Below are 25,778 nucleotides of genomic sequence, written 5' to 3' on the forward strand. Positions count from 1 at the left end.
TTTAAAATTTGAATTTAAATATTTAATAAAAATATAAAAGGCAACGAAAAATGTTGGCTAGGCATATTGACTTTCTCGAATACCTGCTCCTTGCCAAGCATCACCTGGTATCCTCTAGATTCTTTTTCTCCTTAATTGCTTGAGTTACCGAGCCTCTGCCTTCTGGGGTTAATCATCCTGCCAGTTAAGGTCTAGTAAAGAGATAGCAACAAGAAATCTATTCCCTTGGTATTGTCCCTAGAAACATTTTCAGAATCTTTACAAAATGCCAGTGTGAATTGAGAGACAGTGACTTTCAGAGTTTTCAAAATGAGTTTGGAGAGGCTGTGAGCTGAATTAAGTTTGTGCAGCCTTTGTCTTGACATGCACCCAGCAGAGAAGTTAAAACTGAGCCAATCCAGCCATGCAGATCCATGAACCCTAATAGGAGGCAGAGAAGAAAGCACAAAGGCCGGTGGATGGACTCCTTGGCTTCCTTGCTTATCGACCTCATCAAATGGACTCTAATGCTTTTATGCTGAGGACTGAATCAATCGAGAGGCATGTTGGTGTCTCGGCCAGACTCCATCTGATGGGCTCCCATGTACAAAGCCCCTCTGTGTCTGTCCTTTCATCTCGGGCTTCCTAATCCATTACTGACAATTGTTTCCTTAGTAACTGCCAAAAGACCCTATATTCACAGAAAACAGCAGGGCTGAAGGTGTGGGCTAGATTTCAAATGTGTCCTTTATTTCTATGCTGGACCTTTCCTGGGTTTTTTATTGATGAATTTGTACTTAAGCCATGAATGGCACAGCACACAGCTAAGTCCTCTGTGATTGCCTTTCCATGTCTTTCTGGACCACACATATGAGAGTAAATGTGAATGAGAGACTGTATCTTAGATAGCCTAGAATTTGAGCAAAGAGAGGAATCTTAGGAAGCTTAATTCCCCATTTTATAGATGCATAAACTGGTAATGCCTTATACATGGTTATGTAGCTAAATACCAGTAGAACCAGCATTATAATAAATGTTCCCCTGACATTAATCAAATGTCCATATCAACACAAAAGGCTTTAAACTTCACATACCTGTTTAATAAAAGCTTTTTGAGATTTGGAGTTCATTTTTTCTTAGAGGCTATGTGCTCCCAAAAGTCCTACCTTTCCAAATTCCCTATCCCCTTTCTCCCCAAGAAACCAAAAACTCACCTAATATGGAGATAAGAAAATGCACAAGCCCAATCTTAGGCAGTTAGGTTGTCACCTTCCTTCACTATTTCTACCCACTGGCCCTGGCCCTTGACCCCTTAGCTCTGTCTTTGGTTCCTGAAACCTCATGATGATGAGCCAGAGCAGTGGATGTCTAGGGGTGCACTTGGATCTAGTTTTAAACTTTCCTTCTGGCATCATAGATTGGAGGGCTGGCAGGAGGGAAGGTGCTCCGGCCTCTGCCCATGAATTATATAGAACATATTGAGAAATTCAACTGAAAATGACAATGACTCTGAAAAAGTACAGTGCTGGTCATACCAATGGAGCAGAGTTCTGCTTTGCCAGGTCTGCATTCTCTAGTCTCTGAATCTTGATATGGTCCTGGAGGAACATGGAAGAGGAGTGTGGGAGAACAGGTGAGTGATGTGGTGGGCAGGGTTTTCACTTGGAGAGCATAAGCAGTGGCTTTAACCCACAGGTGTGAAAGCATCTGAACTCACTAACAGGCAGCCTGGCTATGCTGGCACACCCCAGAGGAATACCAATACTAACACTTACCCAGGCCTCCAGGCTCCACAGCAGCCCATCCAGGTTCACCCAGTCTCCTTGTAAGAGGAGCGGGGTGGGGGTGGGAAACAAACCAAAACTACTTTTAAAACATGGAATAACGTGAAGCTGCAGCTGCCAACTTTCCCAGGCATATGCGACCTCCCAGGAGGATGGCAGTGGCTTTGGGACAGTGAGAGCAGCTTGATGATATTCAAGTCCAGCATGAATGGCCCCCAGATTAGTGTTTGCCTATGAAATGTTTGTGTACACTCACCTGTTCCTGAATATAAATCAGTCATGTAACTAAGCACAAATGTTTAGTTCATCTGATTTTTTTTTTTTTAAGGAAGAAAGCCCTGTGATTGTGTTTATTTATATTCTGGTACAAGCTCCTTAATATCTTTGCAGCAATAGATGGATCAACAGTTCAGGGACCAGATAGTTTGAGCAGTACCGCTCCAGAATAAACTCCCCAACAAAGCCTCTACTTTGAGTAGCACAAAGAATTCTGGGGGACTCAGTTGTATGGTATGTGAATCTCAATGCTGCCACTTCCCATCCCAATGATCATGTTCAAGTTCATAACTTCTTCGAACTCAGTCTTCTTCCTTAAAATAAGAAGATATTACCTGGCACTTAAATGTTTCTATGAAGACTAAATGAAATATAATATGCATATTATGGCACAGATGCATAGAGTAGGTACTCCATAGTGTGAATTTCAGGCATGTTTCCCTACATGCACTATTACACAAGGGCATAGCAGAATCTGTACAGATTGCATTTATATATATTAAAATAGAGTTGCCATATGACCCAGCAGCCCTACTCCTGGGCGTATATCCAGAGAAGACTCTAAATTGAAAAGATACATGCACCCCAATGTTCACAGCAGCAATATTTACAATTTCCAAGACATGGAAACAACATAAAGGTCCATTGGTCCATTGACAGAAGAATGGATAAAGATATATATATCTTCTTTATCTTCTGCATGTATGTGTGTGTGTATATATATATATATATATATTACATATAGTGGAATATTACTCAGCTATAAAAAAGAATGAAATAATGCCATTTGCAGGAACATGAACTTAGATTATCATATTAGGCGAAGTAAGCCAAACAGAGAAAGACAAATATATAATATTGCTTATATGTGGAATCTAAAAAAATGATACAAATAACTTATTTACAAAGTTGAAACAGAGTCACGAACATAGAAAACAAACTTGTTACCAAAGGGGAAAGGCAGAGGAGGGATAAATTAAGAGTTTTGGATTAATATATAAATACTACTATATACAAAATAGATACCCAACAAAGACCTGATGTATAGCACATTCAGTATCCTATAATAATCTATAATAGAACAGAATCTTAAAAATAATATACAAATATTCATATATATATATCTGAATCACTTTATTGTATCTGAAACAAACATAGCATTGTAAATAAATTACACTTCAATTCTTAAAAATGTGTATGTATGCATATATAAATGCCACTCATCTTTGATCAGTTTTCATCCACTTTCTTCTTTATTTTTTTCCAATTTAACCTGGTCAATTTGATGTAGGTAAAACACAGAGAGGCAGAGTACTGCGCACTGATATTCAAGGAAGCTAGAGCTTTTATCCCCTATATAAATCAAGTTTTGAATAAACTGAGAAGGAAGAATTGTATACCTGGTACACAGCACACCTCAGAGATATTGCAGGTCAGTTCCCAATCACCATCAATAAAATAAATATGGAGATGAAGTTTGTCATACAAATTATTTGATATCTCACTGAATATCAAAGTTGTATTTATACTTTACAGCAGTCTATTAAATATTTTGGAGGACGAGGATTCTCCCCTTACATCTCCTGAGTTCTTTAGGCTGGTCTAATAATTAAATTGACAAAAGGCAGATTAACAGGAGAAAAAAAATTTGTACACTCAGAGGTCTTATAGAAATGGGGCCTCTGAATAGACCAAAGTGGGCTGTTTATATATCATTTTTAGACAAAGAAACAATTATTTGTTAATATTTTACAAAACAAAGGGGCTTGTACTTGGGGTATTAGAAGAATAAAGATGTAGCAAAATTTGTTTATACAGCTTTCTTAGCTTTGACTTTCCTAACTCTGTTGATAAAAGATGCTTTCTATCCTCCTGGTACAGGGAGAGTACCTTCACATGGGATATTCACTTCCTGCTCTTAGGGAAGAAGAGAGAGTTATAGAGTGTTTTTTAAATATCTTTCCTTCCCTTAGGCTGTTTCTCAAATTACTTTAATCCAAAATAATCAATATGCCATAGAGTCATGTTTTGGGGTTTTGTTTTTGTTTTTTTTTTTGGCTTTTCTAGGGCCGCACCCGCGACATATGGAGGTTTCCAGGCTAGGGGTCTAATTGGAGCTGTAGCTGCTGGCCTGCGCCAGAGCCACAGCAATACAGGATCCGAGCCGTGTCTGTGACCTACACCACAGCTCACAGCAACACTGGATCCTCAACCCACTGAGCAAGCCAGGGATCAAACCCGAAAACTCATGCTTCCCAGTCAGATTTATTTCTGCTGCGCTACTATGGGAACTCCCGAGTCATATTTTCAATTGGCCTTCTCTGGGCCCTAACAATGTACAAGAGCATAGGTCTGAAAAAACAATATGTATACCTTAATATTAACATACTTTTTGCTCAAATATGCTAACTGTCCTCTGAGCCTTTAAGAGACTCATAAGCTTTTTGCAAAAGTAACAACAAAAATTTCTGATCACAGAGATAACAAATATAATAATGAAAAGGTTGATATAGTTTGAGAATGAGCAAAATGTGAGACAGAGAAAAGTGAATAAATGCTGTTAGGAAAATAGCTGTGACATATTTGCCTGACACAGGGTTGCCACAAACCTTCAATTTGTTAAAAAAAAAATACAATATCAGCAAAGCCCCATAAAACCAGGCATGCTTGTATACAATTTTTATGGAAAGTGGAAGCTGAATTAAAGAAAGAAAATTCAGAGCTTGAGCAGAAAAGAGAGAAAACATCCCCAAAGAAAGCTTCATTTGACGCATCAAGTAAGTTGGTCAGAAAGTGACCTGGAACAAATGTGACAGACTAGGGAGGCAGAGTGACTTCTTGGGGAGCCCTGTATCCTGATAAGATCTTAGCACATTCACCGTTCCAGTCAACATCTCCTAGAACCCGAGATCTCTGTTTATGTGAAGACTGGCTGCTTGTTCTAGCCAAGACGTTGCTAACTGGCTTTCACTGGACAGTAGGGATCAGGGTCAGTTGATTATTCCCCTCAATTTACATGTAAGTTTGTACAGAGGGATCCTTTAGAAGGTGTTGCTGACTTCAGGAAGAATTACAGGTTTTCTGGAGATTGGAAACTGAGCTGGGTCAGTGTTCACTACCAGTAAGTAATTAGGAGAGTTGACTATTTACTCACACGTGTAGTGAACATTTATTTAGCTCTCAGGATGTGCGTGATGCTGTGCTAGCTGGGAGGAAGATGGTCCCAGCTCTTAGCAGTGACTTCTGTGTCTCTTGCCTCCAAAATACCGCCTCCATTTCTATATCTCTAGCAGAGAGCATGGCAGAGGGTGTATTTTAGGTACAGGGTGGATATTCAGAAGATCATCAAAAGAGTTCAAAGAAGATGTTAATCCTCAAGGATCATACCACCTATCAGAAAAGGCACAACTTAGAGTAAAATGGGAAACATTTTTAAAATTTTATTTATTTCCCCAATACATTTTTTTCCTACTGTACTCCGTGGTGACCCAGTTACACATACATGTACATGTTTTTTCTAACATTATCATGCTCCATCATAAGTGACCAGACATAGTTCCCAGTACTACACAGCAGGATCTCATTGCTTATCTTTTCCAGAGGCAATAGTTTGCATCTATTAACCCCGAATTCCCTACCCATGCCACTCCTTTCACCTCCCCTTTGGAAAGCACAAGTCTTTTCTCCAAGTCCATGATTTTCTTTTCTGTGGAAAGGTTCATTTGTGCCCTATATTAGATTCTGGATATAAGTGATATCATATGGTATTTGTCTTTCTCTTTCTGACTTACTTCACTCAGGATGAGAGTCTCTAGTTCCATCCATGTTGCTGCAGATGGCATTATTTTATGCTTTTTTAAGGCTTAGTAGTATTCCATTGAGTATGCATACCACCTCCTCCTAATCCAGTCATCTGTCAATGGACATTTGGGTTGTTTCCATGACTTGGCTTTTGTTAATAGAGCTGCAATGAACATGTGGGCGTATGTGTCTTTTTTAAGGAAAGTTTTGTCCAGATATATGCCCAAGAGTGGGATTGCTATGTCATATGGTAGTTCTAGTTATAGTATTCTAAGGTACCTACGCACTATTCTCCATAGTGGTTGTACCGGCTTACATTCCCACCAAGAGTGCAGGAGGATTACCTTTTCTCCACGCCCTCTCCAGCATTTGTTATTTGTGGGCTTATTAATGATGGCCATTTTGACTGGTGTGAGGTGGTATCTCATGGTGGTTTTGATTTGCATTTCTCTAATAATCAGTGATGTTGAGCATTTGGGAAACATTTTGGATGCTCAGAGAGGAAAGAACAACTATCTCTTTGGCTGGACATTGAAACTTGTGTACCTATGAACATATCTGGTGTAGCCACCTTTCTTGCCCCTGTACAGTGTTTTAAAGGTGGTCTAACAAAGCAAGTGTAGCAAATAAGCAGCTATATACATAGTTTTACACTTTCCCAGCCCTATACATTTATGTTACCAGCTTGGCCACTGCAGACACTCAGTTTGAGCAATTTTCTAGTCACTAATATACTTTCTTTGATATGTTTTATTATTTCCCTTTAAGTTTTGCTTGATTGAATACTTCAGAGAGGGATAGAAGGGGAAACCATTATAAACAGGAAGAGGGGCTACTATCCACTAGGACCTGTTATTTATATGTGACCAGGAGTTGATGTTAGGGTCCCAAAGATATCATGGGACCAAACGTAATATAACAACTTTATATTCAGTTCAGCAAATGAGGCCTGACCTAATGCAGAGAAAAATCATCATTCAGGGCTTAAACGCAATGAGATTGCTGTGTAAAACTCTCATGCTGCGTTAATAAATTAAGAATTAATGGTTAATTTTAAAATGTTTGAACTGAAAAATCAGTAAGAAAATTTTATTGACAACATAGGATTATTAAGATAATTTGCCTTAAGGGAAAAAAATAAGATTATATCTTAATCCTTCCAAAACTTTGCTCTTTTTTTCTGTCATGACATCCACCCAGTTGCTAATAGATTTAAAAAGTTGATATGTGTAAATGTGTTTTAAAACACACACATAATGAGAATGCAAGAAGAGATGTATTTGTTTGGTAAATTTATTCGAGAAAATTCTTTTTTTTTTTTCTTTTTCGTTTATTCCCATGGCATATGGCGTTTCCTGGCCAGAAATTGAATCTGAGCCACAGCTGCGACCTTCAGCTCAGTAGCATATGATCCTTAACCCACTGTGCCTCAGCAGGAATGCCAGGAAAATTCTTTTTTCTGTGTGCAAAGCATTAACAGAATCCATCTTTCTGAGCTTCAAGTCTAGGCCTCAAAGAGTTTGGCCTTGAATATGCCTCTCAGACCAGATGCAGGCAGGAGGCCCTGGTCCAGTGACACAGGGAGATCTAAAAAAGAAAATGAAGAGGCTTCCTTCTATCCCACTCGCTACCTAGAGCAAAGACTGATATGTCCTGTAGGGAACCCTCTTTTTCCTGTAGGTATAAGTCTAAACATCTCTGGTTCTGCTCACCAGATAAAGCGAAGATGCTAAATCCACATCAATCCAAGGGCTATGGAGCGGTGACTGCAAACTGTGTGCCTGCCGCTTTGTGATTCCCCAGGGGTCGCATCTGTGTAGAGAGGCCTTCGGAATCCAAGAGCAGAGGAGTAATAATAACAGTAATAAAACCAGTAACCGAGCTGAGTGCCGTCAGGCTGTAATTGCTCTGGCATCAGAGCAAACAGTCTCCCCCTCAGCCCATGCAGCTTTGATACCCAACTGCTCAGGAGGGAACAGCTGGAAACCCCAGCAAGCAGGATCCACGTTAACAGACTTTGTGCACTTCAAAGGGGGATAAGTGTTTTATTTTTTAATGGAACACTTTCCAATCAGTCCTGGCTTCTTCCTTCCTGCCTCCAACCTCCTGTATCCCTATAGCCGTCTCTTTCTTACATAAGCGGGAGTTCATGTTAGAGTCTGTTGATGGCAACAGAAGGGAGGTGTGTTTTCGGTGAGAGAGACTTAGAAGTTCAAGGATGCAGAAGGTAGCAGGATAGAAATGTGCTGCTAAAATTCCATAGAGAAGGCAGAGTATGCGATACACAGGAGAGAGAAGCCAGAGATTAGGCAGGGAGCTGAGGCTGTACCAAATCCATCTGCAGATTGTATCTCAGCACCTGTCCTGTCAGAGTCTTGGACTTGGGCAGAGGCTTATTTTAAGAGAACTAAAGGTATCCCTGCTTCAAGTCATCTCCTCCATCAATCTAGCAATTACTCAAATACCTCTTATTAATACCTTTAAAGTAATTGCCATCAATAAATAAAGCAGCACCAAGTCTTATATTGCTTATTCATGCATCACTGCTACCTGGCCATTCAGTCCAGGTTTGAGGCTAGAAGAAATGAGACACAGAGCAAGTAAATTCTGGGAAAAGAATCTGAAATCTGGAAATCTTCAGGTTTCTCTGACCCTCTTGAGGGCAAGTGTGGGTAGGAAGGATTGGGAATAAATGAGGCAGGGAATTTTCTTAATTAAAAAAAAAAAATCCAGGCTTCCTTCTGTCTTGGTAAGCATTCCCGTTTGCTTTCTGTGTAGTACAAATACAAACCTGTCCTGCTTGTATAAAAAGAATGCTACATAACTCATTCATTGAATCTGTACTTGGGATAATATCCTGCCCTCCAGATTTATTTATTGAATGTAATGAATGAGGCAAAGCCCATGCCTTCAAGATCTTACGTGATAGAATACAAATTAGAAATATCTTGCAAAACATGTAAATAGATATTTTAATCTTTATTCAAATGGAAGGCATCTCTTAGTTGAGGTTAGTAATGGACTGGAAACTCAAAGGAGGCTGGGATTTAGAGAGGGAGGTATCCAGCCTTGCTTCCTTCCAATTCCCATATTGCTATTTTGGGTGCCTCCAGCGTTAAACTCAAGCAGAGGTTGTACAGAGGAAAGATCCAGTCTCATATGGGAGGTTGCAGTTATCCTCTGATGTGGAGGCCACCTGCGGGGAGATGGACAAGGCTGTTTTTTGGAATTTCCTCTCAAGGGGATTTCTCACTTTCATGACAGGGGCAGGTAGATTTCTATTCCAGGTGGTTGCTGGTGTTTCCAGCAATATATATATATATATATACACATATTCTTTTTCTCATACTATATTCCATCTTGTTCTATTCCCCAAGAGACTGGGTATACTTCCCTGTGCTGTACAGAGGACCTCATTGCTTATCCATTCTAAATGTAATAGTTTGCATCTACCAACCCTAAATGCTCATTCCATCCCACTTTCTCCCCCCTCCCCCTTGGCAAACACAAATCTGTTCTCCATGTCTGTGAGTCTGTTTCTGTTTTGTAGACAAGATTATTTGTGCCATAATTTAGGTTCCACATATAAGTGTCACCCACAGAATGGGAGAAAATCTTTGCAAAAAAAATGCAACGTACAAGAGCCTAATCTCCAAAATATGCAAACAGCTCATACAACTCAACAATAACAAAAAACCAAAAAATCCAATCAAAAAATGGGCAGAAGTCCTAAATAGGTATTTCTCCAAAGAAGACATATAGATGGCTAGTAGGCACATGAAAAAATGCTCAGCATCACTAATTATTAGAGAAATGCAAATCAAAACTACCATGAGGTATCACCTCCCATCAGTCTTTCTACATTTTTGATCTGGCTAATGGAGTCAAAGGTCATGTATTTGGCAGTAAATATGTCCTTGAAAACTTCCTATTTTTCTCAGCAACTCTTTTTAGTATTCAGCAGATATACACCTGGGAACTTCAATGGTGATTTCTCACACCTAATTACACAATGGATCCATTCTAACACTTTGTATTTTCTATACAAGAGTTAAGGGGTTTGCAATGATTTGCCCAGTCTCTTGCACAACTTTATTTTAAAAAAATGTAGTAACTAATCAGTCTCTGATCAAATGGAAGCAATATTTTGATTTTCAGGATGACTGAATGAAAAATTGCTTTTCTTTGTTCCTCTAGCCATTGAGTAAATCATTGTACTGACAACCCACAGTCCACAAAAGTGCTTGTAGCTATAGTCCATTTTAATTATCTTTTTTCTATCTCATATAATAAAGGTCTGAGTTCTTTTTTTAAAATGATGATAATTATGTGGACAAATGTATGTTTAAATGTTACATTTCAAAGCCTACATGCAATAACAATATAGAGCATTCTGGTCACTTCAAAGGGAAAGCCTTATTAACCATTCCCTTGGTTTCCAAACTAAGTTTGGTTTGTAGGAAAAGCTCTTTCTCTCATAGATAAATTGTGACCTTCTTGAAGAAAGGGGTTTTGCCTGATGAATGTGTCTATGCTGCCCCCTCCCTCAGACTCTGAGATTGGTTAGACATTGATCAATATTTGCTGAATAAATAGTGAGGCTTCTATTGAACATCTTCTATCTGGCATTTTAATAAGAACCTTCTATGGATTATCACCAGTGCTCATCAGAACCCTGTAAAGGATGGTGTTAACATCTCCATTTCACTATCAAGAAGACCAGAGCATAGAGTCATCACATATGGAAACAAACATCATGTAGTTGATAGCAGCAAACCTGGGGTTTGAACACATAATTGTCTGGTTTTGAAGCCATATAGTGTAATAACAACAATATGTGGACCTTTTATAGTTAATGTAGATGTTAGGCTCTTCACTGAAAGAAAAACTGCAGAGCAGGACCCTAGGGGTCCTTCCTAGGATAGATCTCCCCCCATCCTCCAGCTGCCTCTTGGCTATAGAAAAAACTTTGGCCAAAGAAAAAATTCAGTCAGGGAAGTGAGAAAATGCAGAAGCAAAAGAAATAGTCAAACAAGTCAAAGTAATAGTAGAATAGTCATTAAACAAAAATCAAGGACCTTTAGTTCCTCCTCAAGGGCTATAGATACTGTTCCGAGCCATATCTTTGAGCTGATTTTCAGATACTGAAACCCCCAGCACATGGACAAAGGTAACTACATGAACCAACCTGTGGCCATGACATAAGCTACTCTGTCTTGCACAATTCCTAGAACTGGCCTAAAGGAAATGGGAACAAACTGACCCTGGAACTGAAGATCAACTGGACATAAAACAATCAGACAACACTGATCAGTCGCTGCATGACCAACTTCAAGGTGATGTTGGAACTGACTGTGCTCTTTTACATACAGCCCCCTTCCTCCACCTACACACACCTAATACTCCCCTTTAAAAGCTCTTACCACTTATTGTGAGTTGGTTCTTGGACATAAGTCCACCTTCTCCCCAGGGTGCTGACCTCCTGAATTAAGCAACCTTTTCTTTCCTTTCCTACCAACACTTGACTCTTGAGTTCTGGCTTTTGAGTGGCAAGCAACTAAATCTGAGTTCAGTAACAAGATGTGTTCCTCTTAGGGTCTGTTCATTCATTCATTCATTCATTGTTTATTCTTTTAGATCTTCAACATACTGTTAGCAAGCACTGTGGAAGATTATTTAGAGTCCAATCCCATAAAATAAAGACATTTATTGTCAGCTTAGGCACGGTCTTGGTATCTCTTTTATTGGAATGTCCATAACCCTAAAACATCCCTTCCCACCTAGATATTGCTAGTATAATGACAAAAATGCTAAAAATAGGCAGAGAAAAAATATCAGTCTTCCTATGAAATGGTGTTAATTGTAGGAAATGTAATTCTGAGGCTAAATAGAAATTTCTGCCTAATAGAGTAAGAATTTGATGTCAAGACAAGGCAAGAGATGTTTATCCTCTCTATGGAGAGAGGGTTAAGGGAGAAGGAGAGCATAGCATCATTTTTCAGCCAGTCCAGCTTCCACCAACTATCCAACTCTCGGCTCCCAGCTCCCTCACTGCAGCTTGGATCTAAAGGTTCTACACCTCAGCAAATGTCCATCGAGCTGATGAAAAAAAAAATAGAAGGTGATTTTCCTTCTTAGAGCGATATTCATCTTCAGTGTCTACCACCAGCTACTTTGGAACTCTAAGCTACCTTAGCTTCTGAGCACAAAGAAGGCAGAAAGCATTCTCATCATGAGCCTAGCTTTGCATGAGGCTATATATTGATGACTATTTCCCCATCTCTGGCTCCAGTCTTCCTTTCTGTATGTTGAAGTGGGGTGGGTGTAAGTGTAGTAGGCTCAAATCTGACTCCTCTTAGGAAGCCCTTGAAGTTATCTGCTCAATGGTGGCTTTTTTTTTTTTCCTTTTCTTTTTCTTTCTCTTTCTTCCTTCCTCTTTCTTTCTTTCTTCCTTCCTTCCTTCCTGTGGTAAGTCTCAAAAAAATTCTGTTACACTAGCAACAAGAAGACCTGGATTATAATCCCGGTCCCACCAAAGGCTTTCTGTGAGATCTGGGGACTTTCTATTTTCTCTCTAGACTTCAGTTACCACACCTGTAAGGTACAGTTGGAAGCAAGTTCTAATGGCCAATTCTAATACTCCCCCTATTCTAACATTCCACAACTCATCTCACCCTGCTTATAAGGAAAGTTGCACTACTTGGTGTTCCTATGACCACATTTTAAAAAGCAACCCCAAAACACATGGCCAACTGATTGTTAGATTATTAGTAAGGGTAATGGGGCAAATATGAGAAATATGCTCTAGTCTACGAGCCCTAGCAATGGAGTTTCTACATCCACACACCCCCATAAACTTTAAATTAGACAATCCTGGATGAGCTCAAGACTTATGTTTCAAGGTAATAATAAGTCTACAAATGAAAAACATTGGCTGGAACCAAATTCCAGGTGGCCTCAAGAGTTACAGTTATAAAGTGGGACTTACAATTTCATTTCATGAGATAGCTGTAAAAAGAAAAAAAAAAAAACTCAAATGAGATAACGCTAATTAGTAATATAAGCATCTGTGATATTATTGAATCATATTATTTAGTCCAGGATCAAAACAGACCAATAGAGATGTCAATAGTGTCCACTTGCCTCTCTCTCTCTCCCTCTCTCTCTTTCACACACACACAAAGAAAAAAACACCAATAAGACTCATCCATCTCATTCATACTCAGACTTAACAAACACTAAGACTTAACAGTCTCTCACTGAAAAATATATAGTAAATTCCCTCCAACAGACAGGCATTGTTGCATAGTTCTCAGGCTGAGGACACAGCCCCTGCCCCCTCATGGAACCCAGTGTAAAGAAGTTCTATTAATTAATAATTGCTTTAATATAGTTTTGAAAATGCTATGACAAAAAAAACCCTGAATGTTGGAAAAATATATTAAAGGAATGATAACCAAACCTGGATAATTATGCTAATCATATTCATATATATATAATATATGCTATCTACATTGATAAAATAGGATGGATGGATGGACGGACAGACAGACAGGCGAGATATAAAGATGACGGAGACAGAGACAGGAGATATAGTTTAATTCTAAACAATCCTAAAGAAGAAGTTGAGAGAAGGTTAAGATAACATTCAGGAGGTTAAGATAAGTTTCAGAGATAAGAACTCTATGCTCAGGAGTCTCCCATCCAGACCTCATAGCTGCTAGCCCACTGGAGGCCTTTGCTCCCTATTTCCTTTTGCGAGATGCCCCAGGCCACTGGTCCACTTTATAATCCCAGGAGTAGGAGATTTAATAATGTTGTGTTTTTCCCTATGATATGAGGGCCATGTTGCCACCTTAAGTTTGGGCAGAACAAGTCCCCACACAGATGACACTGCAATGACCCATATAGAACAGAAACCATTTCTGGAAGAAACTATAAACCATGAATTTGAAAAAAAAAAAGTGACCTCCATTTAGCCATGACATCAAGTCTTTCTTTGGCATTTTTATATCCTACTGTTAGTCACTTTTCCAACCCATTGGGCAATGGATTTCCACTCTAAACGTCACGTCTAGTCAATATGTGTATATATACACACACACTGTATTTTATGCATCTCAATAGTTTTACACAGGCGTAGTGGTTCTGCCCCAAGGCTGGGTATAAATAAATTGACAGTCCAGTTTCCCAGGAATGCAGTCAGAGAAGGCTCTTGCTGAATACTAATCAGAAGTCTCATGAAACAGGGAAATCTTGTGTTGAGAAGCAGGAGGAAACTAGCATTTACTGAATCTAGAAAACCAACTGGCCAGGAGGAACTTCGTTGGTCTTTGGGGCTTGTACTTGCCTGTGCCCTAGCTAAGCTTCCCCTTTTCAAAACACTTCTGGGAATGAGAGAAAAGTCTGCTTAGGCCTTAGTGGAAGCACTAGAATGGATATTTGAGCACATTAGCAAAAGAAATCAAACTGATAAATAAGGATGGTGAGAGTCTCAGAAGAGCACAGTTGGTCTGAAAGGTTATATTCAAAAAAAATGTTAGTGGTCAGAGAATCAACCAAAACTAGCAGAAAAATACCCAAACTCATCAAAGACTTCCATGATTTGCTCTATTATACTGAGTATGCAAAAATGGGTTAGGCATCATGCTTCATACTCTGGACATTATTCCATTATTTATTTTACTTAATCATATTTTATACAGACACAATATTTATGATATATGATACATTATAAAATAAATACATATAATACATAATATTTATAGCAGCTCAATGGGGGTAAGCATTATTATCCCCATTTTATATGTGCTCAGGAAGATGAACCAACTTGACCAATATTTGAATTGCTTGCAAGACTTTCTGCCATATCACACTTAGTATCTATAGGAATCTGTTGCTTCAGCCACATCATGCCTAAGGCCACAGCCAGATGTTCCTCAGAATGTTTACCCCAGCCATAACCCAACTCAATTACCTCTTCTCCTAACTGTCCTAGTGATACACCTTCTTGAAGTATTTCCTGGCCCCTACAGACTAACACTGACTTCCCCGCCTCCCCGGGAACAGTCATGACAATAACAGCAACAGTAGCAAAACACTGACTGAGTATCTAGTGACACAAGGGCCACTTCTAATTTTCTGAATGGTGAATGTTCTTTTTGTCAACACATATGGATCTAATGGTAAGAGAACCTCTTAGAATTTAGATGTGTCCCGAATAGTATATAATAAAAGATGCTTAAATATTGGAAGAAGAAGAAGAGGGAAAAGGGGAAAAATGGAGAGGAAAATAAAGGGAAAATATTGATCACCAATGTTAGTTTGGAGAACACTAAATATTCTTTATGTATTTGTATATTTTCCACTGAACACTTATTAGTGAAGATATAATTGCATATATTGGTACTTAACAGAATCCAGAGTTAGTTGACTACTCCAGTTTCTATATTCCAATAGTGCACTCAGGCTCTAACTTTTGGAAAACAGTGGGAGGGCAGGTTACTCATAGGTGTTCACAATTCAACAAAATATGCGAGGAAGGTTTGTTTACATTCCCTGAACACCTGTACCTCCAGGCTAATAATTTTCCCAGGGAAGAATGCATTCCAGAAGTTGGGATCAGCCCCAAATTTATCCCTGCCAGGTGCATTTGGAATGATTGTGTCAATTGATCCAACAAGCCCTTCCCACATCACCCTCCTGACAGATGAATGCTCCCCTTTCCCGGCAGGCTGTGAGTGTGAGTTTTGGTTAACTCAAGCCATCCTCAAGGGCTTTACCGTAATGCTACTCAGAAAAGTAGAAGCTGTTGAGAAGACATTGCATTCCAACACAACACAACCAGATGAAAGAGATTTCCAGAGTGGCAATCTCTTAGTGCCCGTGGCTGTTTGAAGCCCCTGTCTGATTGTGATGGTTACTGGCATCTTTAGCCAAGGGCAGGCTGTGTGTAATCTCTGTTTCTCCATGGCTGGCTGACTTAGCAAAGCCAGGTCATCAAGAAAGCCTTACCGTGAAGGGGACAGGGAGGGCACAGACCACTGTCTTCTCAAAGGGAAGCTGCAGTGACATCTAGAGGAGAAGGCTTGACATGAAAGGGGCCACCCACAAGTTACCCTGTCACTCCCATCAGCTACACTCTAGGAATATGGGTGCTATGGTGAAAGTTGAAGAAACATTATGATGTATGCTATAAAGCTTTGATCAGGGTCCTGGGACTAAGGGACATCAAGCTATTTCTTTTCAGGGAAAAAACACTGAACACAAGATCATGGGAAGACTACAGCCTGGCCTGGCAGTCCCCAGCTGAAGCCAGCCCACATATATATTTTAGTGTGTTTTCTGGCCCACATATTTTTTTCTTCCTAAGTGAAATTACTGATCCATGTATTAAAAATGTGAATCTTTTACATTAAAATAAATATTTTATCTTATATGTTTAAAAAATGGGCAGACCTAAAGACATATGTCCACTTGCCAACAATTTGGTAGTCATTGGGAGAGAGGTGGCGACTGCAGGAAAGGCATTTCTAGATGACTAAAGACCCCCTCCACAACATTTCCCCTTATCCCCTCCTTTTTATTCATTCATGTCATCTCCTTGGCCCCTGGAGAGCTCTGAGCCAGCTCAGAAATATATGTTGGTGTTCTGATTATCAGCAAAACCCGGCAGTCAAAGATAAAGTTTTCCCTAAGAAAGGACTAACAGAATTCTATCTGCAGTTTACTCTTACCTCTGCTTTGGGGCAAGCTGTTTATCAAACTCACATTTATCAGTGCTAATCTGTTTTCATTTATAGCATAGACTAATTACAGCTCCCTCCTAAAGTAAGAGTTAGGAAATGCAGCTGAGAAAAAAATGAGTTCCTGGATGTAGTCTTGTTTAGTGTTCAGCCTCTGGGAGCCTGAGTCATCAGCCCAAGGTGATGGCCCTTATTTGTCTGCAGCTGTTGATCACCAAAAGGGAAAGTCATGATTAAAGGAGTGTTTGAAATGAGCCCCTCCTCCATTGCACTGATCTGCCAGCTTGCTTCTCTTCCATCCAGAGCCTAGATAGCCTGTGGTCGCTAGGGGAGTGGCACAGGTAGGGTGAATCAACACATTAGGAACGATAAGGGTAAAACCTTGGCACATTTATTAGCTTTGATTTGTGTTGCTTTCAGGGATCAAGTGCAGGGTTTATAAAAAAGAAGCAAGCAGGTATAGATTGTGCATCACTCTTCACTATGGTTTATATCTGATGTCTGTAAAGGTTTTATTGGATTATTGGTGGTGTGTTTATTTGCCTGAACACAAAGAGCTCTGCTAGCCCTTGAGAATAAGATAAAGGGCTTTGCCATATTACAGAATTTGGGAACAAGTGGTGGGTGGCAACACTCTGGGTGTCGGGCAAAGGGAAATGAGCAGGCACTGATGAGCACTGTGCATGGACCATAATTTAAGATGAGGTCACTGAATAGATGTGGAGGAAGCCCAGAAGGCCAGAGCTAACTAGTCGTTATTTGTGATTCATGATCTCCTGGGAAATCTGGGCTGATTTAACTCATTTTGGTTTGCAATTGTTGGGAAATTGGGAGAACCGTGTGAAAAGACTCCTTGGCAATATTCCAATCAGTCGATGAGTGAACTAGATTTTCATGAAAATAAAATGAACACATATTTTCATGTATAAATTCTTTGTAGGCTCTACACCAAAGATTCTCAACTTTTGACATTTGGGCTAGAAAAATCTTCACTAGGGACTGTGCTGTATATTGCAAGATATTTAGAAATCTCTCTGATCTCCACCCACAGGATGTAAGCATACACCTGCATAGTTATCATGACCCCAAATGTCTCTAGATAGGGCCACATGTCCTTGGAGTTGGGGAGTGGGGGTGAGGGCCAAAATTTCCCCATTTAGACTTTGCTTCACACAAACTAAAGTAAGTGTGTGTGTGTGTGTGTTTGTGTGCGTGCTCGTGCGCGTGCACATGTTGGGAAGCTTTAATGGCAGTTATTCATAAAATTCAGAAAGAAAACTCCAAACAGAATAATTATAATTAATTCCAACAAAACAAGTCTGGGAATGGGGTCCCAGAAATTAAAGTTGGGAGATTTTTAAGAAAGGAAAGCAAATAAGTAGTAGTTTTAGGTAGATTTTACCCCCAAAAGGGCTTCCACCTATAACCTCAGCTGTGAAATATGAAGTACTTACACTGCATCCCAGTGTGTTTCTATTGATCTTGAGACAGTATCTTTTGAGAAGTTCTAAGCCAAGAAGGATAAAAACCTCCATTAGCCAGAAAAACAATTTGTTTTTGTTTTATCCCGCCATCTAATACTAAAGTTTGGTTCTTATCTTTAGATCTTCAACAACCATCACAAAATTAAGAAGCTGGGACCTATGCTTCTCTGTAAGAAACCACAGAAATGGACATTGATTTTGTCTCCTTTTTCATTAAATGGGAGTCATGTCACAGCTAATAACATCTCCTGTGTTGCTTGAGTTGAACAAGAGACATGGGGGGTAACTGGTTTCTTCTAAATATTTTCTGCCAATCTTTTGATCACAAGATAACATTTAAATTGGAAGATCACTTGAGTTTAAGCACAGGTATCCACGTTAATCTTATGGCAAAAGTTTCTCATTATATTGGGGAAAAATGGGGAAAGATTGTGAAGATCATCTATTTGTTAGACTATCTCACACAATGAAACTGTTCCAAGCAATTAGAGTATAGAATTGAATCAGAGAATGTCAATTTCTACAATGTACTGAGGAAATTTCTCAAAATGTGATCCATGCAGCACCTACATCAGAACCATGGGCTGACACTGGTTAAAAACAATGATCCTAAAGAGTTCCCACTATAGAGCAAGGGGTTAAGAACTGAATTTATAAGCTCAGGTATCTATCCTGGTCCCACACAATGAGTTAAGATCCTGACCCTAGCAACTTCCATACGTTGCAGGTATGGCCATAAAACAAAAAACCGAAAAAACGAAAAACCACAAGGATTATTCTGGGCCCCACCACCAGGTCCACCAAACCAAGGCACCCTGAGGCTGAGATCCAATGAGATTTATTTTATCAAGATGATTTTACTCTTATTAAAATTTGAAAGCTACTAATTGAGTTGTATGTTTGGAGGGACACAGGAAACGTAGGAAAGGGAATCTTTTCTTCTTCTTTTTATTTTTTCCTGCCCTGAGGCATTCAGAAGTTCCCATGCCAGAGATCAAACCCACACACCAGAAGATCCTTAACCTACTGTGCCACCAGGGAATTCTGGAAAAGAAATCTTGAAGAACTTGTGTGAGTAATATCAGAATTTCCTTCTCAGAAATAAGATAATTTGAGGATTTGAACGAAGAAGTGCTAGGGGATTCACCTAACTACAAGGTTTTTCAAGAATCACTGCTCTGCCAATGAACTGTGAAGTCAAGGAAATCTCCATATCAAACTTATTTGGAATTTGTCCTTAGCAGAGAACAGTATGAGTAAGATGAGCTGTGGATTCAGAAATATAGACGCCTGTAATCAGAATCCATGAGTATGAAAGATGCGGGAACATGGGAAAGAAGAACCTAGACAGAGCGCTGATCTGTCTGCCTGCCAATCTAAGTCAATGTGAGTTATTCATTGTAAGGACACAAATCTGAACTTTATAGGTATCTTGCCTTGGAATTTTTAAATTCAGGTTTTTTTTTTTTTTTTTTTTTCTTGGCTCCTTTTAAAGTAATGCCTTTTTGTTTTGTTTTTATTTTCAGATTATTTCATGTGGAATCCAGAGAAACAAGAAATAGAATGATCAACCTGGGAGAAAGATATGTTGCCCTTTCATACCCTGGGTAGGCTGCAATTCATCTGAGTTCCCTAATTTCTCACAATGACATTGGTTTCTAAAAAATTAATGATCTTTCATCATTATTTTGGCTAAAGGTATTACCTCTATAATGTCAGAGGCCCAGGTTCTTGATAACATAAATGTGCATAGTGTCCACTGTCAAGATGGTGATCCCAGTTGATTGACACTTGCTTTGTCCCTTCATTTGATTGTCCAAAGATGGTCACAGGGCCATCCTTAACTACAAGGAAGCTGGCAAACAGTCTTTATTTCTGTGGCTATGTACCAAGCCAAACATGGTAGAAGGAACTCTATTACTGTGAAAGAATGGGAGCATATTTGAAGAAAACTAGCAGTCTTCTTCACAAAATTAAATGTCCCCAAAGAGAAATAGATACATATACTCTAGCCTTTTGGGAAACAAAAGTATGTTAAAATGTCCATGAAAATATGTTGAAAAAACACAAACCAGAATAATTTAAAAATTTTTCTTTTAAATCCAACAAATATTGTGCATTAAAAAGATAGAAGGAGGGGTTCCTGTAGAGTCTCAGTGGTAAGGAAACTAACTAGTATCAATGAGGATGCAGATTCGATCCCTGGCCTCACTCAGGGGGTTAAGGATCTGGCATTGCTGTGGCTGTGGCATAGGCTGGCAGCTGCAGCTCCAATTCGACTCCTAACCTGGAAACTTCTATATGCTGCTGGTGTGACCCTAAAAAGACAAAAAAAAAAAGTAGAACGAAATGCAACACAGTGTTAATTCTGAATATATCTAGTTTTCCTTACCTAATCTAAATTCTATGATGAACCGTTATAATCACACACTAAGATATGTTTTCAGCTCCTGTCCTATCATCTAGTCCACACCTGCTTCCTTCCAAGTCACTGAATGTAGAAGGGAAAACACACCACCCTTCTGACTGGTATCACTTTCAACTCATGACTAAAAATTTCTAGCAAACCCTGATTGCTCTCAAGTGATTATAACATGTTTCTCTTGCCCATTTATTCTTTCAGACTCTCATTGAACCATTTCTTGCCTTTTCCTTTCTTCAGAAACCTCTAACACTTCCTCCCCCATCCTCATTCTTAGTTGAAAAACTTTCTACCAATTTATCTGGCAAAACTGAAATAATCACAGGTAAGATTTCAAGAACTGCCTTGTGGTGTAGTGGGTTAAGGATCTGGTGTTGTCCCTGCACCAGCTCAGGTAACTGGAGATGTGGGTTTGATTCCTGGCCCAGTGCCATGGGTTAAAGGATGCATAGGTTGTAACTGTGGCTCGGATTTGATCTCTGCCCCAGGAATTTCTATATGCCACCAAAACAAAAACGAAAACAAAAAGGTATCTTCCAAAATTTCTCAGGATCACTTCTACCCATCTACAGAAATCTATTTTCATACCTGCTGCCTTCCTCCTGTTACTATGAATAGAGTCTCCATGACCCTATCTAAAGCTAATCCTTCTGTGAATGCCTTAGATTCCTTGTCCTTGTCCCCACTCAAGGACATCCATCTAGCAATTCTTGTCCCTCTCTTCCACATCATCAAGTTTTCCTCCTTACTAGATCACTCATATCAGCATAAAATGATTTTATTACTTTATCTTAAGAAATAAAAGGTTTCTTGATGTCACCATTAAAAAAAAAGCCCCCAACTATGGTCCCATTTTTCCGTTCCTCTTTGCAAAAAAGACTCCAATTCCTATTTTATTCTATCACTCCCATCATTCTACCCAAACTCCTCCAACCACACTGGCCACCTGAACATTCCTCAGAAATTTAAAATACTCCCACCATTGCACTCACTCTCCTTCATTGGGGAATGTTCTTTCATCACATATCTGCATGGCTCACTATCTCACATCATCAAATCTTCACCCAAACATCACCTTCTTAACAATATCTTCACCCACTACTCTAGATAAACTCAAGCCCTCTTTCCCTTCCATTATTTTAATAATTTATCACCTTCTTATAATCTGTATAATTTGTGTGTCTCCAACTACTGGATAATTAAGGGTTGATGTTGAAAATAACATCTTTTAGAATGTATGTTTATGTTTTAATTTAAGAAAGAACAAGTAAAACCAAATTTCTCACCACCTATCAAGCACACATTAAGATTTTTTAACTTTTTCACTTTTACTTATTTAGTGATGAAAAATTATATGCTCAGATCATAGCACTGACTAATGGCAAAACTGAGATGGTAACCCCTCATTCCCATCCGGAGCTGTTCCCATAACATCACACAGTATTTTATGAGGGAAAGTGCTCTTCAGTGAGATTAGATGTACTTTTGTGGAAGGTCTTTCATTAACTTAAAAAAAAAAAAAAAAAGACTAACCCCAATTCAGAGTCTGAGTGTGGGAAGGGACACCAGAAGCATATTATTCCTCTCAGGCTGGGGGCCAAGGAAAAGTAAACAGAAAGATATGGATAATGGAAACAAAGAAATTGAAAAGAAAAACTTTTCTGTGAGAAGAGGATAAACAAGACAGGATAGTACTCTCAAATTCAAGAGGACTGTCAAGGGCCCAACATACTTTTTCCAAGAAGCCTGCTAATAGCCGCTAAACTGAGATTAATAAAACCAGACAGAAGGAAGCCTTCCATTTGGAGTTTTTTACTGCCTCCAAGCAAGTCAGCCTGGCTCTCTGCAGAACTTTTTACATGGAATTACCCATAATGCCTGACACCACGCTAATTCCCTTCTGCCCTGATGCATATTCTACTGACAGCATTGAAATTCTGTCAAAGGGAAAAAGTAAATGATTCAGCACACTGTTGATTCAAGACAGGGAAATAAACATCCAGAAATTCTGCTACATGCCAAGATACACTCCCAACCTGGCTGGGGAAAGAAAGCAAGTTTCCTCCATGTTCAGAGGACTGAAACAAAATGTTCCTGACGCAGGCAATAAACAGTACCTGACTGATGTGTGGTCAGATGTCAAACTGAAACCTGAAACTGTTGTCCTAATGTTTCATGGTCCAGAATTCTTCCTGCAAAAACTTTCAGAGTTTTGGTGGTACAGTGAAAATAATATTGACCTAAAAATCAGAACAAGACCATAGTGCAGGCTTTGATATCCCTTGTTCACTGTGTGACCCTGAACTGAATACTTGACCCCTCTTGACCTCATTTCTAAGATTAGAATATCCAATTAGCTAGGTTCATATCTACTATGAAACCCCAAGATGTTTTGTAGTTTTTACCTTTCTGAACTTTACTCAACAGTATCCTTGTGGCTTTCGTGGAAGGCGCATACTTGAGGCAATTTACAAACTCTTCTGAGCCTCACCTTCCTCATATATGAAATAGAATCGCAATAGAAAAGGCATTTCTCAGATTTTAAAAGTTGGGATTAAATGACAAATACATACTTATTTTCCACATTTTTTTTAAGTTTTGAAATTTCAACCTCATAGAAAAGTTGAAAGAATAACAATGACACTAATAATGTCCTTTACCAATATTTAACATTTTACCAAGTCCTTACTATTTTTTTTTTTGTCTTTTTCTAAGGCTGTACCCACAGCATATGGAGGTTCCTAGGCTAGGGGTCCAACTGGAGGTATAGCTGCCAGCCTACACCACAGCCACAGCAACACGGGATCCAAGCCACGTCTGTGACCTACACCATAGCTCACGGCAATGCTGGATCCTTAATCCACTGATCAGGGCCAGGGATAGAACCCGCAACCTCATGGTTCCTAGTCGGATTCGTTAACCACTGAGCCACGACGGGAACTCCCAGGTCCTTTCTATTTATACACACACACACGCACACACACACACACAAATATATGTGTGAATATTACTTTTACTGAACTATTTTAAAGTAACTTGCAGACTATAATATTTGACTCTTAAATACATCATCATGTCATGTCTGAGGAGCAAGGAAACATTCTTCTATAGAACCACAAGACCACTGAACACTCAAAAACTTTAATGTTGATAAAATAATATATAACGAATATACAATGCATATTCAAAACTCTTCAATTGAAATATACATTTGGTTGCCATAGCTGCTGCTTCTCCTTTATTCTAAAATAGTCCTCATGGATGGACCTAGAGATTCTCATACTAAGTAAGTCAGACAGAGAAAAACAAATACTACATGAGATCACTGATATGTGGAATCTAATGAAAATAATACAAAGAAACTTATTTATGAAATAGAAACAAACTCACAGATTTCAAAATCAAATTAATGGTTACCAAAGGAGAGAACATAGGGTAGAGGGAGGGATAAATTAGGAGGTTGGGATTAACATCCATATATATATATACAACCATTACCAGGTCCTATATATATCAGATAACTAACAAGAACTTACTATAAAGCACAGAGGAATCTACTCAATATTTTATAATAATATATATGGGAAAAAAGAATGGCTATATATATATGTGTGTAACGAATTCACTTTGCTGTACACCTGAAATGAATACAATATTGTAAGTCAACTACACACCAATAATTTTTTTTTAAATAAAATGAAATTGTCCTTCAGCTTTATTTGCTTCCTGGTGGCTATGATATTGAATTTGTTTTGTTTTGTTACCATTCAAGCCAATGACTTTATAAAACATTCCACACAAAAAATTTCAACAAAGCTTACAAATAGTGTTGAGTGAAAGATGCCAGACATGAAACATTACAAAAACAGACAAAACCTATCTCTGTTTTTAGTATTAAGATGTAACCTTTCAGGGTTAGAGACAAAAAAAAGAACATGACACTGAGTTATTGATGTTCAATTTCTTGACCTGGATGCTAATTATATAAGTGAGTGTTCACATATGACTCAGGAAATCAATTATTTAATAAGCAATTATTTGTCAAAATAAAGTTAAGAAATTGAAAGAAATATAATGGGGTTGCTTTAATTCCCTACCTTCACTGTACAATGAATGAAGTAGTCAAAAATATATATGAACATTGATGATTGGATTAACATAATTAACAAAAATGTGTGATACACATGTTTAATTTTAGATAACACAAATTGAAAAATTATTCTTTTTAAACCTTAAAGGAATGGCTTAAAAATTCTGTCTACAGTGACACAAACCTGTTTCCCAAATTGTACAGGCCAACATTATTTGTTCAAGATTCAGTGAGAGTAAAAGTTTCAAAAATAATTTTATAAAGCCCTAACCACAGAAATTGAAAGCTGCTCTTCTAAGAGCCTATTGAGTCAATGATTAAATGCATATTAAAATACTAAACTACATAGAAACTATCTTAAATGAAAATATTAAAAATCTTCATAAAAATACAAGCATATTTATTATTAAATAACAAAAAACTTTTTTTAACTGTCAAGAATTTAGAAAAAGCAGCCCGAAGGAAAATAAGAAATGATAAAATGCAGGGAAAATTAATTATTGAAAAATGTGAGAATCAGTAGACATAAGCAAATCTAAGAGCTAGTTCCTTAAAAAAATAAAAACAAGGAATTTTTATAAGCCATCAATCTAATTAAGAAAAAGAGAGCAATTAGAAATAAGATATGTCAAACTCCTTGCACATTACCTAAGCCAAATTAATCTCTCAATATAATTATTATTATTATTAAAAAAATAAAGCCAAGGTTATGATGATAGATATGGGGTACATACAAGATTGAAAATATGACAACACTATACTAAACTTTGGCTAACATTTTTAAAATAGGAAAAATTAACAACACCCTCAGAATAGACATAAACTACAAAACAGACTCAATAAGACACGGAAACCGAAATAGATCAACAAAGAAACAGGAAAATATGTTCAAAACATAGTGGAAGATTATACAGTTTTAAAGGTAGATACTTTCAATTATTAAAAGACATCTTTTTAGTGACTATTGAGGTTGTCTCTCCAACATCTTATCTATCCCTTCCTTACTGTCAATAACCCTGAGAAGTGGCCCCACCAGTATATTTATGGTGGGACTATATTGTTTTAACTAGTCTCAGAAAAAGTTCCTTTATTATCTTGACTGTATCTGGTGACCCATATCTAGGCCCATCAGTTCATGGCACTTGCAGGGCCAGAAAATATGCATGACTCAATTCAAGACAATGAAACATAAAGCAG

At 38.4% G+C, this 25,778-nt stretch overlaps 1 protein-coding gene across 1 annotated transcript in view; it reads right to left on the reverse strand.

Annotated features, from left to right (window-relative positions):
• The window catches only part of AGBL1 (ATP/GTP binding protein like 1), an 809,164-nt gene that overhangs the window by 215,784 nt on the left and 567,602 nt on the right, over window positions 1–25,778 (reverse strand).

Source organism: Sus scrofa, chromosome 1 (assembly GCF_000003025.6).
Source record: "Sus scrofa isolate TJ Tabasco breed Duroc chromosome 1, Sscrofa11.1, whole genome shotgun sequence".
Lineage (NCBI taxonomy): Eukaryota > Metazoa > Chordata > Mammalia > Artiodactyla > Suidae > Sus > Sus scrofa.